This window comes from Rana temporaria, chromosome 1 (genome assembly GCF_905171775.1).
Source record: "Rana temporaria chromosome 1, aRanTem1.1, whole genome shotgun sequence".
Lineage (NCBI taxonomy): Eukaryota > Metazoa > Chordata > Amphibia > Anura > Ranidae > Rana > Rana temporaria.
In genome coordinates, this window is record NC_053489.1 from 188,262,782 (window position 1) to 188,280,544 (window position 17,763).

Genomic DNA, 17,763 nt, shown 5'->3' on the forward strand with positions numbered 1-17,763 from the left:
ATATGTTATGTTAATTTTCTTTCTCTGGCTTGTGCTCGGCTTTAATCTTTTTTATTGATTTTGTCAAATTATTGTACATTGTAGTGACAAAACAAACTATGTGGAATTCATGATAGATGTACTTGTGTTAATTTAAAGGTAACGCGATCAATTGCTATTCTCTATTTGATAGCAGTTCTTTCCCAGTGACCGCTAAAACATATTTTATTTTAATTGTTTCAATAAGTCTCCCAAACATTTACCCAATAGGAATGATCTTTGGGTTGAGGTTGGGGTTGAAATGAACCCAACCCATTTGCAATTCATGGACGTGGAAAACTAGGGTGGTCATTCACCACCATTGCAAATAACTACCAAAAATATATTACCTGGCCTCAGAACCTAGGTCAGATGGGTTAAAATTGCCAATAATGGGGATTTTGTTATGTGCCAGTCTTTCAATAGAAAAAGGCAGATTTCCAAGCAGCAATATTGCCAGTGTGTTTATTGTGCTAGTAAAAGCATAGGGAGTGCTGCTAATAATAAAGCTTTGACCCCTTTCACACTGGGGCGAATTTAAGGCACATTTGTTCCACAGCTACTGCTTGTCTATGCTGTACCACATGTGGCCAGAGGTGGGGGGCACCAGAGACACTCCGAAACACTCAGAGAAGCTAGTAGACCACTCAGAGATGCTCGGAGACACTCGGGATACACTGATTCTGTTGCAGGGCTTTTTTCTTCCTTTAGTCCCTTCCCATCATATCCTGTATGGTCGTACTGTATTGTTGGGCCACGAGCCCTACTTTGTATAAGCCCTGGTTTCAATACAATGCATTGATCATGACCAAAAAAAAGCCTGAACTAGCTAAAAAAGGGTATATTTGCACTATATACCAGCAGTTCTAGATGTGTATTTGGCTTCTCTGGTGGTTCTGTTCTCTGTCCCAAAATGAGAAATAATTCTCTTGTTTTTGGGATGTGATAAAATGAGATATGTGAATATCTTCTGTTCTAAGAAGGCTTTATTGTGCTACTCATTTAATTGGAATCTTTTGTAATTTCTTTTAGTCCCTTCACACTATAACCTGTATTTGTATACTGTTTCATACTTCTGGAAGGGAAGATGTGTTGTTAAACAGTTTCTAGACATACAGTATAAAACAGTTTCTAGACATACAGTATAAAACAGACAGGCATAATCCAGCAATATAGGGCACTGGAGTATTTTTTTAGATGCAGCATCATCAGCCAAGGATATAAACCAGCACTTCAGTGGATCCATGTACAGCAATGGATAGCCAGTGAGAGCCAATCACAATCAATGATTGCCAGATCCTGCACTGGCTGATGATAAAACGACTTTACCTTAACTTTAAGGCCCGGTACACACGGGCAAACATGTACGATGAAACCGGTCCGTCGGACCGTTTTCACCGTACATGCCTGCCAGAGGGCTTCTGTACGATGGTTGTACTAACCATCGTACAGAAGTCCATGCGTAAACAATACGCGCGGCGTGTCCGCGTCGTCGCCGAGGCGATGACGCGGCGACGTGGGCGGGCCTGCCATTTAAAGGCTTCCACGCATGCGTCGAAGTCATTCGACGCATGCGAGGGACGGCGGGCGCTCGGACATGTACGGTAGGTCTGTACTGACGACCATACATGTCCGAGCGGGCAGGATTCCAGCGGACGGTTTTAAAACACGTCCAGGAATATTTGTCTGCTCGGAAAAGGCCCGGCGGGCAAATGTTTGCTGGAATTCGGCCCGCTCGCGCCTACACACGACCAAACATGTATGCTGAAACTGGTCCGCGGACCAGTTTCAGCATACATGTTTGGTCGTGTGTACGGGGCCTTATACTTCTTGGTTGTTGGTGAGAGAAGCCTTTGAGCCACATTTTAATTGTGTATTTCTACACAACACATAAAAGTGATTTCAGTATTGGGGGATGTAGCATCTGGTAGTGTTTGAGTGATTGGGCATGCCGTTTAAAAGTACATGCGGCATAAATCTTTTGAACTCTTTAGTGCACTAGACAATCCTCATTTGTGCCTGGTTGCTGCTAATGTTCTTAGAGAGTTATTCATATTTAAAGTGACTTCACTAATGAATCCCTGCAACATCTAAGAGCAAAATATTCATGATACAAAATTGAAGATCAGATGACAAATTTAGGAAATCACAAAGGTGAAAACGACTCTGGGACCTTACTTCTCCAGATGAGTGTTTCATGTTGGCAGGTCTAACTTAGCTTTGATCCCTCTTCAGGTACTATTAGAAGAGGCTCATTAGTCTTCAGAAGTGAATATATATATGAGCTTCTACGTCGTGTCTGTTACAACATATTATCTGCACAGATGACTGGAGATAAGTTGTTTTGTGCTCCTGTGTCACGTTGTCTAAAATGTACTTGCAAGAAATAATTAAAATGCATCAAAGGTCTCACACCTTACGGTCAGAATGACTTGCTTACCGCACGTCATCTCCAGCCACATAGTTATTATAGGCTGTGAAAGATCTGTAATACTTTTCTTCTGACTTTTCATTCCTGGAGTAAACAATAATAATAATGGTCCACCGCAGACGATTTTCTGCTAATGTCCCTTAATGATGCGGTACAGGACTGTCTGTGCTTTTAAGATTTCAGGCCTTGTATATCCCTATACCACCCAGAATCACTGTTTCTTTCACTTTTCATCCTTGTGCTAATAATTACTGAGCATACAGAGACTACTTGCAAAAAAAAAAAGGCTTAGAGCAGAACTAAGCATTCCCTCTTTCTAGTTAAAGGGATACCATGTGGACTTAGAATGGCAAGTTCAGTGCTCAGTATCTAGAAAATGTAGTTCTGTATGGAGATTGCATTTTCCTTTCATTAACACTTTTAGGCTTTTTTTTTTGTTTTATTTATATATTGCTGTATTGTATTAAAACACATGAGAAAATGTATAGCAATAACCTCCCAAAATACAAAAATGCAAACGTGACTCCATCCACAGATTTTGTATACAGTAACTAGACCATAAGGTTGATTGTAATAATTTGAACTAACAATTGTGTAGAAACAGCATCGTAGGTGCCATTGCAAACATCCTCCCCCTGCTGCCTGGTATAACCACCTACAGTTACAGAGTGCAGTCCATCGTCTTCTATTCTTCAATATGTGAGCAGTTACATCACATAACCACGGAAAGGGAATACACAAAATAGCATCATGGAACCCTATGGTGCTTTCTGTTTTCCCTCTGTACATCTGCAGTGAAGAAGTTTCTTAGTAAGTTTATAGAGTAATTCCACTTTTGTCAAAAAAATTTTTAGCAAATAAAAAATAATTTGGCATATAGTTGCAACAGTCATATTGCATTTGAAAGTTTAAAAAAAATACCTTTCCTTTTAAATCTTTAGTGCTGTAATTTTCTATATTAAAAAAAAAACAATTTGGCTACCTAGGGGTGCTCTGTACACAGATGGTGTACTGAACACCTCCCAGAAATGTAATTTCCTGCTTATGTGATTGGCTTTCTGATTTTCCCAGAAGTCTGCCCTAAGATACAAATCAGAAATTGAGCATCCCCTGCAACAAAAATGTCATTTTAGGTGAGATTTTGGTGAGGGATGCAGACTCTGCAAGTTTCCTCATTAGAGCCCTACAGGTGTGCAGCAACTGATTCACTCTCCACATGGACACAGGCAAACAAACAGCTATTTCTTCAGAATAACAAAAAGTAGAAATCTGCAACAAAGTTTGTTAAAAATCCTTGCAAAGTACATAGATCAGCCAGAGGGATGTTTTTTTTTCTGAACAAAAACACAGTTACTCTTTAACAATTGGCAGGGATGGGGAAGGTTGGGGGTGATAAATGGCACTGTCTACGCTGAAGTATGGGACTAGTAACATCTGAATATACTGTGGCTTCTGATCGTGCAAGCACTTTCACCCTAAAAGTCCTGGCAGGAGAGCCGTTTTGATGCGCTATAACAATTTTTTTTTAAATGCTGAAATGATTTGTATAGTGTATAGGATCTGAAGATTTTTTTTCTGCACAACATGAAAACTGTTTAAATGTGCTTTCAAGGAAAGATGAAAATCGTACCTCCACACTTTTTTTTTGGTGTTTACGCTTCACTGACATAGATTGTGCTCTAATGCCGCGTACACACGGTCGTTTTTTGTGATGGGAAAAAAAAAGCCATTTTTAAAAACGTCATTTAAAATGACTGTGTGTGGGGAAAACGTTGTTTTATGTCTTCTGAAAAACGACCAAAAAAAAATTCGAGCATGCTTCAATTTTTTATGTCGTTTTTCAAAACGTCGTTTTTTGTGTCATAAAAAATCACCGTGTGTAGCTAAAACGATGTTTTTAAACCCCCGGGCATGCTCAGAAGCAAGTTATGAAGCGAGCTTGAATGAAACCGAGTGCCGCCGTACGTGCTGAACGTAACCGCGCTTTGCTAGAGCATTTTGAAAAAACAATGTTGTGTAGGCAACGTTGTTTTTTAAAATGAAGTTTGAAAAACTTTGTTTTTTTTCATGAGAAAAAAATGACGTTTTATTTCATCACAAAAAACGACCGTGTGTACGCGGCATTAGAACACCATAATATACAAATGCGGAAATGTGATACATTTTCAGAGGCACTGTAGTTGCACCCACTCCTGGTGAAATGGAGGAATGGATTCTGTGTTACTATGCTAAGTCGAAAGATGCTACAGTCCAACTCTTGCTTATCATAGAAAATGTCTTAAATGGTCTTCTGCTTACTGAACCTACTGTAAATACCTCTCAACTTTTTGAGATGGAATGCGGATTAGCAAAAGCATAGGACACACACCCCCACCATGCCCCCTAAAGGAGAATTATACAAAAAGAAAGATTAGTTAAACCCACAAGTTTTTTTTTTTTTACAACTATTATTCTATTCCACTGGCTTTTGACATTTACAAATGCAGCAATTTAGAGCTATGATGAAAGGTTTAACTCTGTAAAACACTTTTTAAAAGATAAATAGTGCATTTTATATTATCAGCTATATAGATCAGAACAAAATGTGGGACAAATGTGGAGGAAAGAGGGACAGGGACAGTCCCTCGAAATCCTTTGGGAGCTATGCACCTTGGTCATAGATTATACCTCATATCCAGGGCTCCGGTAAAGTAATTCACTATCACCTTATATTCCTGTGAGTCCTCTGATGTTCTCCCACTTTGCAGATAAGAGTGAGGACTACAGCTTCAATGCAAAGTGACACTGCAAATGTGTTTTTTAGCAAAGAAAAATCTTTTTAGACCAGTAAAATCCCTTGTTCACTGTGTGTATAGAAGGGAATGGTATGTAAGTTGGACATAAGCAGCCAGTACTTCCTGTAGGCACTCATGTAGTAAGGGCCGGTACAGGGTTTTAAAGGGTGAGGGCACTTTCAACAAATTTATCTTAGAACCTCATCAATTTTTAAAATCTTATAAAAAATTCTTACTGCTGTACCCTGCACAGGGCAAGTTAGAATTTCTGTACCTGTACCTTCAGCATCCTTTCAAATGCTATACTCCCACCTAGAGGATAATCTCATCTCCATCTTAGCATATTATCTATAGACAGCACATGCAGAACATTTCACAGAACATGGAAGTGCTGCTGGACATAATTACTACCTTGCTTTGGAAAGTAAAGTACAATTAATCTCCATCTGCATTTGTCCAATTAGAAAAAATCCCCAAGTGATGTCATCACGTCCATTTTTTTTTTCCATGTATAATTTTTATTGAGAACAAAAAATAAATACACACTTTTTCAATATGTCCATTTTTAGGACCGGCGGTATTACGATATGTCTGAATCTTTGTGAGTACCTGCTATTATATTTTAATAAACATTATCCTGAATTACTACACTATGCATTTTCTCTTGTGCTTCCTCTATGATGTGAGAGATATGGGAGAAATCTATCCATCCATCAGGGATCTGAATGTCTTTTCTCATAAAGTGCTGTTAGACCTCTTATGCAGCGAGGTCTAGGCTTCTGGTAAGTGGCCTTATGTGAAGGTTTTGAAGCACTTTAGATTGTTTTAGCACTGTTGGAGCACAGAAGCACTGGTGTTATGGTGACACTGAAGACAACACTTGGCTTTCACGTGATTGGGGACTGTATACCCCGAAGGTAACTTCTGCTTATGTATTTTTCCATCATATTCTCAGTTTAAAATGCTCAGGTATACAACAGGTTTATTTAAACCTAATTGTTCGCAATTTTACCCATTGGTTTACCCTGAAAATATGCTATATTTCAATTTTATTACCTTAGATTATTAACATTTTCAGCTTTCTTTTTGTTGGTCATTTTTTCATTCTACACTGTATCAATTTACTAACAGCACTCCCAACTAATTGCAAATTGCCTCTGGATAGTTGTAGCCAGCATGATCTATATGCCCAGCAATACAAAGTAAAGAGCGTAAGACAACATTACTACAAATGTATACTTCCTCTGCTGGCAAAGGAACCAGCTACCTTTCACAATGTCCAATTTGTCCTTATATTTCTCTTGTCCAGAGGCACACTGTGTCTTTCCATCATCTATCTTTGAAATTCATCCAACTGCTTAAGTATTCAAAGTGAGCCAGTGATTAACAGAAATATCTTTAACTTGTCCCTTTTGGATCAACTGTGACCCTGATGATGACCTTTTCAAACCATTCTGCATTACTCATAGAAATGTTCCCAAATCAGACTTTCACGGTGACTTGTATTTATTCATTCTCCATTGCCTGTTTTGAAAGAATTTGCTTTTGTCTCATCTGAGGTTAGCCTACATTAAAAGTGCATTTCCTGGCTGTATAATTAAGTGCTAATTTATCAAAAACTTGTAACACCATCATATTCCGCCTAATAAAGGCCATGTCATACACTGGAAAGCTATTATGGCACCTTTCTATTTTTACATTACATCTCATTGCATCATTATTAATCAAAGTTTGAAGTGGTTAAAAAATTACTAATAGACAGTGTAAATATATTAGGCTACCATATAAATCACCACTTCCATAACTGGAATTACTGCTCCATCTATGAATAGTCTAAGAACAGGCAATGCATTCAGTGAAAGATAGTATTGGCATGCTGCCTTCCCCTGCTATTCACTTATAAAGAAATCACAATGAGAAGCCATGATGTTAGGGTTTAAACTCAGTGGCAGCCAGAAGCCAAAGATCTCAAGTCATTTAGCTGCATCTGGCTAAAGAAAGCAGAGTAATTATATAGACTTAGGGAGTCCCAAGCTATCGCAACACACTAGAAATGACAAGGGTTGTGAACACAAACCAAACCACATGTGGATAGCCTGGTAATGTGAACAGTCCAGATCACTTGACTGGCTTTCTTGCATTGCCCTACAGAGTATAAAAGATTGTAAAATAGTGGCATACTAAGGTGCGTGCAGTCTGCTCTGGTTGCACACTCACTGGGGGGGACTACAGCCTGTGAGCCAGTATCAGACCACTAACCCCAGAGGAACAGTTTGCTAGTAACAATCAGCACTGTGTGTGTCCATAGACCACCATGTACAGCACATACTGTTTATACACTATGCACAGGGACACCAGTGGCCACAGGAGAAAGTGCAGGGACAGTTGTGAGGAGTGCAACCACATACATGAAACCTGCTGGGCTACATTGAAACCATGTACTGTACACTAATCATGGTGAGAAGAAGTTGGCTGTTCTGCTACTGTGGGGTCTGTACTGGGGATAGTTATAATACTGAGGGGTCTCTAGTGGGGGGGGGGGGTGTTCTGCTACTGAGGAGTCTGTGAAAGGGGGCAGTTCTAATAGTTCTAATACTAAGCTGTATTAGGGGTGTTTTACTACAGAAGGGTCAGTACTGGAGAGGGAGTTGTCTGTGCTGAGAGGTCTGCATTGAGGGGAAAGGGGCAGTTATACTACTGAGGGAGTCTGTACTTGGGGTAGGGGAATGAGGTGTGTCTGTGCAGAGAGGGCTCCTGGGGAGAAGGGGGTGTTGTCTGTATTGACGGTTCTGTACTGGGGGGGGGGGGTCTGTACTGAGGGGTTTGTACTAGGGAGTGGGGTCCTGTGCTGGGAAAAAGGGTGTCCATACTGACGAGCTGGGCTGGCAGGGGGTATTTCTAAATGTGTCTGTGCTGAGGATGGGTTTCAGTCTTTTTCAGTGATTCAGTCTGTGCTAAAAGGGAGTCTGTACTGAGGAGTTTCTGCTGGGGGGTCATCTTTACTGAGGAAGCTGTGCTGCAGGGGAGTCAGTGGTTAGTCTTTGCTGGGGGTCCATCTGCACTGAGAGGTCTGTGTGCGTGTGTGGGGGGGGGGGGGTCCATAGAGATTAGAAGGGTTTTGTGTAATTATACTCTTTTAAGACCCTCCTCCTGTTAGCACAATATAACCACACCCACAAACTGGTGTGGTGCTCTGCGCTGGCAGCTTTCATTTTTGCAGACCGTTTTTTTTTTTATGGGGGTGCAAAAGAATTGGCCAGCCCCGGGTGCCCGATGTGTTAGGTGCACTTCTTGTTATAAAGGACTATAAAGGAGAGCAACAAGCAATAACTGCTCTCCTTTGCAAACAAGGACAGGTGCTTATATAAATTATTAATTTCTCATTAAAAGAAATACTCATAAACATTTTATTAAAAAAACAAGCATACACCACAACTCTAGAAAACACCAGTGTTGAACATTACTGACCAATTAGAAGAAGAGTTTATGCCCCCGAAGAGATTCAAGGAAAACAGTTGTAAACAGGTTTGCTGGGTTTGAAAAATAAAACTAACAATGATTAATAACACAATACAAATTGTCACACTTAAACTTCCTTCTGTACTTATAGGCAAATACAACACAGCTAAGCATTTATCTAATTGTGTATATATGTGAATGTAGCACTATCTCTGCTGTTGGGTTCCTCTGTTCTGGTGCTAAAGACCTTCTCTGACAAACCAAGGTTGAAATAAAGGTGGTTTATTCAGGCAACACACCCAGCAGAGCAAATGGCAACAACAATAATAGCAAATGCAAACAGGCATGACTGCTAATCACTCAGAAAAAAAAACTGCCATAGCTTGTCCAAAAGATATACTGTATAAACCATTAAATATGATGGCTGTGGGCATGTTTGGTGCGAATAAATGTTTTTTTTTTCCACTCTGAATTTCTTTAGTGTAATCTTTTTATAAGTAATATGATATATGAACCACTACACTGTAGACTTAGGGATATGTTTCTACCAAGAGTGTTCATTGTTTCCCACTCCAAAGTGGGCAGGTTTTTCTCATTCATATGCTGCTACTCATGATAGTCTTGTCCACTTGTCTGCTTCTCTATTCAACACAGGCAGATTATGGCTGATGTGAGGGACCAGCAATCTGCTGTACATAGTTTCAAGAAAAATATCACACCACCTTGCCTATAAAAAAAAAAAAAATCCTGAAAAGTAAGGAATTTTGATAATAATTTTGGGTATTATTATATAGGATATACATGAGCGCCAACAGTTTATGCAGCACTTTACAATATAAAGAGAAACAGTACGGTTACAGTACAATTCAATACAACAGGGTTAGGAAGGCCCTGACTGTGAGGGCTTGCAGTCTAATTGGACACAAGGAAATGATTAACTTACTCAAGATTGAAGGGGCTGATACACAGTATGTGTGGGATATCACGATGTGCAATATGTTTTGAAAAAAACAAACCTTCTGAAAAGTGTAACTGTACTATGGCAGCCCAGATTGACCCACGTGATCCTTTAGACAAGCTGGATGATAGAATAAGCATGGATACTGCCATTGCTTGTCTGCTTCAGCATATTTCAGCCTGAGATCTAGAAAAAGCATGTTGCAAATGAGAATAGGAAAAAGTGTCAGAATTGGTTAATTCTATATATTTGTTCTAGGTCACTAAGTTAGAGGCATTGCTGCTAAAGCATCAGAAAAACAGCCAAAAACTGTTAGGCCCCATACACACGGGAGGATTTATCCGCGGATACGGTCCAGCGGACCGTTTCCACGGATAAATCCTCTCGAGGATTTCCGTGGATTTCTATGCGATGGAGTGTACACACCATCGCATTGAAATCCGCGCCGAAATCCTCTGGCGATGACGTGTCGCGCCGTCGCCGTGATTATGACGCGGCGACGTGCGCGACGCTGTCATATAAGGAATTCCACGCATGCGTCAAATCATTACGACGCATGCGGGGGATCCCTTCGGACGGATGGATCCGGTGAGTCTATACAGACCAGCGGATCCATCCGTTGGGATGGATTCCAGCAGATAGATTTGTTTGGCATGTCAGCAAATATTCGATCTGCTGGAATCCATCCCAGGAGAGAAATATCCGCGGAAACAGATCCGCTGGAGTGTACACACCATAGGATCTATCCGCTGAAACCCATTTGCTGGGATTTTTCAGCGGATGGATTCTATCGTGTGTATGGGGCCTAACACAAGCAATGCAGTAACGGCAACCTCTAATAATTCCTCAGGGCAGTTCTGGGAAATGTATAGCACCTCAAGCAAATGGCTGAGCAGTACAGCAGCACTCTTCCACACTGGTGGGTATATGCACATTTAACAAAAAATTAAGCTACCACCACATGGGTGAACAGGAGGGATGATGTAAGATCATTGCCTCACTACCATGTATGTGCTTGGCCATTTGTTCATTTTGGCCTCTGTCAAAACTCTGTTGGATTTGGGTCTGTTGGTTATGTTTTCTGTCTGAATAGTACAGTAATTCACACTTATTAAATGTATACCACCTTGCTAATTCTAAAGATAGCAATCTTCTGTTTGGGAAGTAACCAGTCCATTTACAAACTCAGTTTCCAGAAGTCAACCACAACTTCCTAGCTAGGGCTTAGCCTTAGAAACAGGTACACTCTAAACCAGCATCATGAATGGCATGCATTTTGTGTGTGGGTAGCTTAGGGACATGTCAACTATCTGTTATGGTCAATGCTTAGCCACAGCTAAAGGTTCCAGTCGAGTAGGGAATATGCAGGGACACACCGTCCTTCCTGGAAGCCTCCCCACTTGGGTTTGGTCAGGACGCATTCTACCCCTTGAGACAGACGCTATAGGCACACCTGGGACCTAGTGTTAAACTCATCGCTTTACACTTCGTGAGTGTGCTTGTTCCGGTTGTTTTCCCGATGGGCTAGTTGTAATTTGCCGTAATTTCAGTACAGTTTTGTTTCTGCAACTGGACTCATTTAGATGTTCGCAAGGTAATGGAGCCCTGATGCATTTGAAACAGTAGTAGTAACTGGTCCATTGAAGCGATCAAACATTTTGTAAAACAGAACAAAAGGGGTCCCAGAAGTCTAGCCAAGCCTGCCAAAACGAAAAATTAATAAACAAATCTGTTTAAAGCTCAACTCCAGGTTTCATTTAACTTTAAATAGTGTTATCATGCTGGTCCACACAATTTCCATCACTTATAAATGCTCCTGCTACTTCTCCTCCTGTTCCCAGAATAAAATCGAGCAAAGCCTTAAATACAAGGCTTCCTCTGAATGGCTGAGGTAAAGAGATGGGCAGAATAACTTATGATCTCTACCTCAGCCAGTCAGAGGAAGCCTTGTGTTCATTGATAAAAATACAAATCCTCCTGTGAATGGCCCAACTCAATTTTGTTCTGGAAAACAGAAAGGAAGGAAAGGAAGTCACTATACTGCTGCTGCTGCTGGAACACCACAGGGCAGTGTTTGGTCCAAACAAACTAAAGTTAAATCAAACCCGGAGTTCATCTTTAACTACTCAGGTTAAAAATTGTGTTTTTTGTTGCACATATTTGGAAATAACATGTGGAAGCCACACTGAAGCATAAAGGCACCTCCAATAAATGTGGTCCATAACTCTAAAATGTGTGAATTCCCCAGCTGTGGGAGGATGGAGTTGTCACCAGGTGAGTCTGCTCTCTGTGCATTGCTATATATGTGCCCCAACCTAGGAGCCCAGAGTAGGACTTATCAGAGGTGCCTTGACACGGCAGTGTGGGCTTCTACAAGTTTTTGCAAATGTAGCTGGTTATAAATAAAGAAATCTGTATTTTCACAGGCTGAATATCGAGAGATTTCCTCTTTGTTGCAAGGAGACCGAGGTGTGCATGTTGCTGCTTCTGCGTGCATATTAACCTACTACAAGCCTGCAGCAATGTGCTGAGGTCCAGAGTTGCGGCAAGCAAATCCAGAAATGAGCTTATCTGTACAACTGAACAGCAGGAACCCTGTTGACATATCGCTGGGACTAGTGAGAGGCACTGCTGCCATCTAACTAGCAGCTTTGTTTACTGCATGCAGACTTTACTGAGGCTGTAATTATGTGCACCACTGTAAAGCTAGGGCTAAAGACTGCTCACTCTGATATTTGTGTCACTAGAACTTTGCAACCGGTGAAAATATATTGGGTTCATTTACCACTAACCAGTCTGATTTTTGATACTGAACCTTAGTTGTGCTTCCAGTAGTAGTGCAGTAACCATTTGCCTAACCTGATGTGTCAGTGGGGCTGAGGTTGTTCTCAGAGTCAGGGCAGAATAACATAGGGCCAAATTCCCAAAAACGTAGCCTAACTTAACTTTCAGCAGTTAAGTTACACAGGCGTTAAATTTCTACCTAAGTGCCCGATCCACAAAGCACTTACCTAGAAATTTCAGGCCGTGTAACTTAAGTGCCTCCGTCGCAAGGCGGTCCTCCTCTCCGGGGGGCGATGACAATTTAAATGAGGCGCGCTCCCGCGCCGGCCGTACTGCGCATGCGTGTGACGTAATTTTCCCGACGTGCAGGGCGAGAACGTAATTTACGCCGGGCTTTGTGGATTGCGACGGGACAATAAAGTTGCGTCGGGAAAAAAAAAAATACGCGCCGGGAAAAAAAATTCAAATTTAAAAAAAAATTCAAATTTAAAAAAAAATTGCGGCGATCGAAAAAAAGGTCTGATTTTACATGGTGGACTAACTTTCCACATTGTAAAACCAGCCCTAGTTTTGCGCAAGCAAATCGGAACTTACGCAGAAACCACAATGCTTAAAAGCTTTGTGGATCTGCTTAAGTCCTCATTTGCATACGCAAAGCGGCATTTCAATGAGAAATGCCCCCAGCGGCAGATGCGGTACTGCATCCTAAGATCTGACAGTGTAAGTGTCTTACAGATGTCAGATCTTCTGCCTAACTTTGGAAAAATCCTTTTGAGGATCGTTTCCAAAGTTAGGCACAGAGATAGGCAGGCTGAACAGCAGTTCCGCCTGCGTATCTCTTTTGAGAATTTGGCCCATAGAACCCAATCTACCAAGCTGTTCCTGCGGGTGTAGCGCTGCAGTATTTTTATTTTATTTTGTGCTGGCTATTGAACGTGTGCTGTTCATACAGCTTTGTATATGATATTGTATATATGTGCACCTTTCCCTTTTTGCTAGTTTTAAAAAGATCAGAGTGGGTGCCATATTTGCTTAATCAAGCTTTTTGTACCTTGACTCTGTCTTCAATAACTCGCTTAGCAAACCTACATTTGATTTATTTGTAAAGTGTCTCCTACTCTTCATTGTGCTTCTGAATATTTGTTTTCATAACTATTAGAAATAATGCAATATTCAAAAGCAAGTTTAATGACTCCACTCCTCTCCACTTCAGTCTTGGCTCTCAAGCATTTTACCTGTATAACTGCACAGTATTTTCTGTCTCTCTCTGCAGTCTTTAATTGAGGCTGATTATTTATGATCAGGTAGCAATAAATGCCCAAGACAGCTAATTATTGCTTGGCTGGCAGAGCAGAGCTTGTAGCATAACATGCAGGCGTGCTGTGTTTGCAGTGGAGTTAAATGAGTAATGTTTTAGTGGGCGCTCTTGGCTTATTCAATTGATTTTACTTATAATGTATAACATTCATTAAGGTTTGTTAGGTTAATTGCTGACACAAATGGGCACTGGGGTGTGAGTAAAACTGGTATTAGAGTAAACGGTATCAAGCAAACACCGGTGTATGTCCAATCTCCTTCTTTTATGAACATAGCATGTTGTGCTCTAATGTCTAGGTTTAGAAGACTCTTCATCTTTTTACATTTCCTAATCATCTAATCAGTTGACTCAGCTTTGTTCATTTAAAGACTATTACCAAACTGGATACAATATATTCAGAGCTCCAGTCAACCAGTGCTGCTCACCTATGCATTTTTTATGGTCTGATTAAAGGTGGCCAGCTGTTCATAAATCCACAACGTTCTCCCTGTAGTTTTTTTCCCCTGTTGACAAGTCTATTATCAGTTTCATGTTGTCAACTGTGCTGTTGTAAATATATTATTTAGTAGGTATGTTAGGAAAATTATTGTTCTGTACAGTACATGTCCCCAAATGTGCTTTGCTAATGATAACTTAGAATCTTGAATCTTTGATTGGCAATAGTGGGCAGAAAATAATACAGACACTGGGCCAGTGCCCTCCTGTAGTCTGTACAGATTTTATTATAACAGATGTATAAATCGGATGGCATTTTTAAAATAATCAATTTCTAACTAAATCAGTGGAGTCTTCGGAGCAGACTTAAAAGGATACAGGGCCAGATTCACAGAACAGATACGACGGCGTATCTCCTGATACACTGTCATATCTCTTGTCGTATCTATGCGGCTGATTCATAGAATCAGTTCCGCATAGATAGCCCTAAGATCCGACAGGTGTAATTGACTTACACTGTCGGATCTTAGGATGCAATACTTCGGCCGCCGCTGGGGGGAGTTTGCGTTGTATTCCAGCGTCGGGTATGCAAATGAGGATTTACGGTGATCCACAAAGGTTTTTCCCGTCGTTACGCCGGCGCAAGTCTTTTTTTCCCGTCGCAAAGTTAGGTGTACTATTAACATGGTGTAAAATTACTCCACCATGTTAAAGTATGCCTGTCGTTCCGGCGTCGCTTTGAATTATTTTTTTCCCGGCGTAAGTACGTTACGCACCTCGCGATTCACAAACACGTCGGGCCGCCGTAAGTTCGCGCAAAGCACGTCTGGAAAATTGCGAACGGAGCATGTGCAGAATGTCCGGCGCAGGAGCGCGCCTAATTTAAATGGTGCCCTCCCCATTTAAATTGGACGGGCTTGCGCCGGACGACTTTACGTTACACCGCCGCAAGTTTCCAGGTAAGTGCTTTGAGGATCAGGCACTTACACTGAAAACTTGCAGCGGTGTAACGTAAACGGGTTATGTTACACGTCCGCAATTATTCGTGAATCTGGCCCACAGTGCCTTGAAAAAGTATTCATACCCCTTGACATTTTCCACATTTTGTCATGTTACAACCAAAAACCTATATGTATTTTATTGGGATTTTATGTGATAGACCAACACAAAGTGGCACATAATTGTGAAGTGAAAGGGAAAGGATAAACGGTTTTCAATTTTTTCTACAAATAAATATCTGAAAAGTTCGGTGTGCATTTGTATTCAGCCCCCTTTACTCTGATACCCCTCACTAACATTTAGTGGAACCAATTGCCTTCAGAAGTCACCTAATTAGTAAATAGAGTCCAACTATGTGTAATTTAATCTCAGTATAAATACAGCTGTTCTGTGAAGCCCTCAGAGGTTTGTTAGAGAACCTTATTGAACAAACAGCATCATTAAGGCCAAGGAACACACCAGACAGGCCAGGGATAAAGTTGTGGAGAAGTTTAAAGAAGGGTTAGGTTATAAAGAAATATCCCAAGCTTTGAACATCTCACTGAGCACTGTTCAATTCATCATCTGAAAATGGAAAGAGTATGGCACAACTGCAAACCTACCAAGACATGGACGTCCATCTAAACTGACAGGCAAGGCAAGTAGAGTAGCAGCCAAGAAGCCCATGGTAACTCTGGAGGAGCTGCAGAGATCCACAGCTCAGGTGGGAGAATCTGTCCACAAGACAACTATTAGTCCTGCACTCCACAAATCTGGCCTTTATGAAAGAGTGGCAATAAGAAAGTCATTGTTGAAGGAAAGCCATAAGAAATCCTGTCTGCAGTTTGTGAGATGCCATGTGGGGGACACAGCAAACATGTGGAAGAAGGTGCTCTGGTCAGATGAGACCAAAATTTTACTTTTTGGTCTAAAAGCAAAATGCTATGTGTGGCAGAAAACTAACACTGCACATCGCCTTGAACACACCATCCCCACCGTGAAACATGGTGGTGGCAGCATCTTGTCGTGGGAATGCTTTTCTTTAGCAGGGACAGGGAAGCTGGTCAGTGTTGATAGGATGATGGATAGAGCCAAATACAGAGCAATCTTAGAAGGAAACCTGTAAAGCCTCGTACACACGATCAGTCCATCCGATGAAAACAGTCTGAAGGACAGTTGTCTTAGGTTAACCGATGAAGCTGACTGATGGTCCGTCACACGTACACACAATAGGTTAAATAACCGATCGTGTCAGAATGCGGTGACGTAAAACACAACAACGTGCTGAAAAAAACGAAGTTCAATGCTTCCAAGCATGCGTCGACTTGATTCTGAGCATGCGCAGGTTTTTAACTGATGGTTTTGCATACTAACGATCGGTTTTGACCTATCGGTTATCAATCCATCGGTTAAATTTTAAAGCAAGTTTGCTTTTTTTAACCGAAGGTTAAATAACCTATGGCGCCCACACACGATCGGTTTGGACCGATTAAAAAGGTCCATCAGACCATTTTCATCGGTTTAACCTATCGTGTGTACGAGCCTTTAGAGTCTGCAAAAGACTTGAGACCGGGCAGAGGTTAACCTTCCAGCAGGATAACAACCCTAAACATACAACCAGAGCTACAATGGAATGGTTTAGATCAAAGCATATTCATGTGTTAGAATGGCCCAATCAAATTTCAAACTTAAATCTGATTGAGAATCTGTGGCAAGACTTGAAAATTGCTGTTCATTTATGCTCCCCATGCAATCTGACAGAGCTTGCGCTATTTTGCAAAGAAGAAGGGGGCAAAGATGTCACTCTCTACATGTGCAAAGCTGGTACAGACATCCCCAAAAAGAAGTATTGACTCGAAGGGGCTAAATACAAATGCACTCCACACTTTTCACATATTTATTTGTAAAATGTTTTGAAAACCATTTATTATTTTCCCTCCACTTCGCAATTATGTGCCACTTTGTGTTAGTCTATCACATAAAATCCCAATAAAATACATTTACGTTTTTGGTTGTTACATGAAAAAATTTGGAAAATTTCAAGGGGTATAAATACATTTTCAAGGCTATGTATGTGTAAGTGGGTGCTTTACACACAATCCCATTATGAGTGGCTGTATGCAGCATTTGCTGGTCTCAGGAAAAGGTTCATGCAGGCTATGAATGCTGTATGTCTATGTGCATGAGCAGTAAAAAATATTCAAACCAATCTCTTAGGCAAGTAACTTGATTCATATTATTACCTAGTATTATTTTTTTAAAGAACCTTTTCACCATACCTTGAAAAATGAAGAGATAGGTGAATCAGGAAAAGTGAATATATACTAATAAAAGGACTCACATACAGTACATGGCCTTGATCTTCTAGCTAAAAACCTTAAGCATGGTATAGACAATGAGATTATCGGAAGAATGATTGTCTGTTTTTTTTTTTTGCATGCTACTCTCCATATCGAAAATTAGAAGTTTAGTAAAGGTATAAAAATTCTCGTAAGTCAGGATAAAAATTCGGAAGTGATGTAATGTGTTGTAATGTATTGGTATTTTATTTATAGGTGAAAACAGTACTGATTAAATGAAAATTGTACCATCCATCTGGTATAGTACG

At 40.7% G+C, this 17,763-nt stretch overlaps 1 protein-coding gene across 1 annotated transcript in view; it reads left to right on the forward strand.

Moving 5' to 3' along the window:
* TMEM132B (transmembrane protein 132B) overlaps positions 1–17,763 on the forward strand; it is a 751,132-nt gene that overhangs the window by 542,917 nt on the left and 190,452 nt on the right. The gene's annotated exons all lie outside the window — the stretch shown is intronic.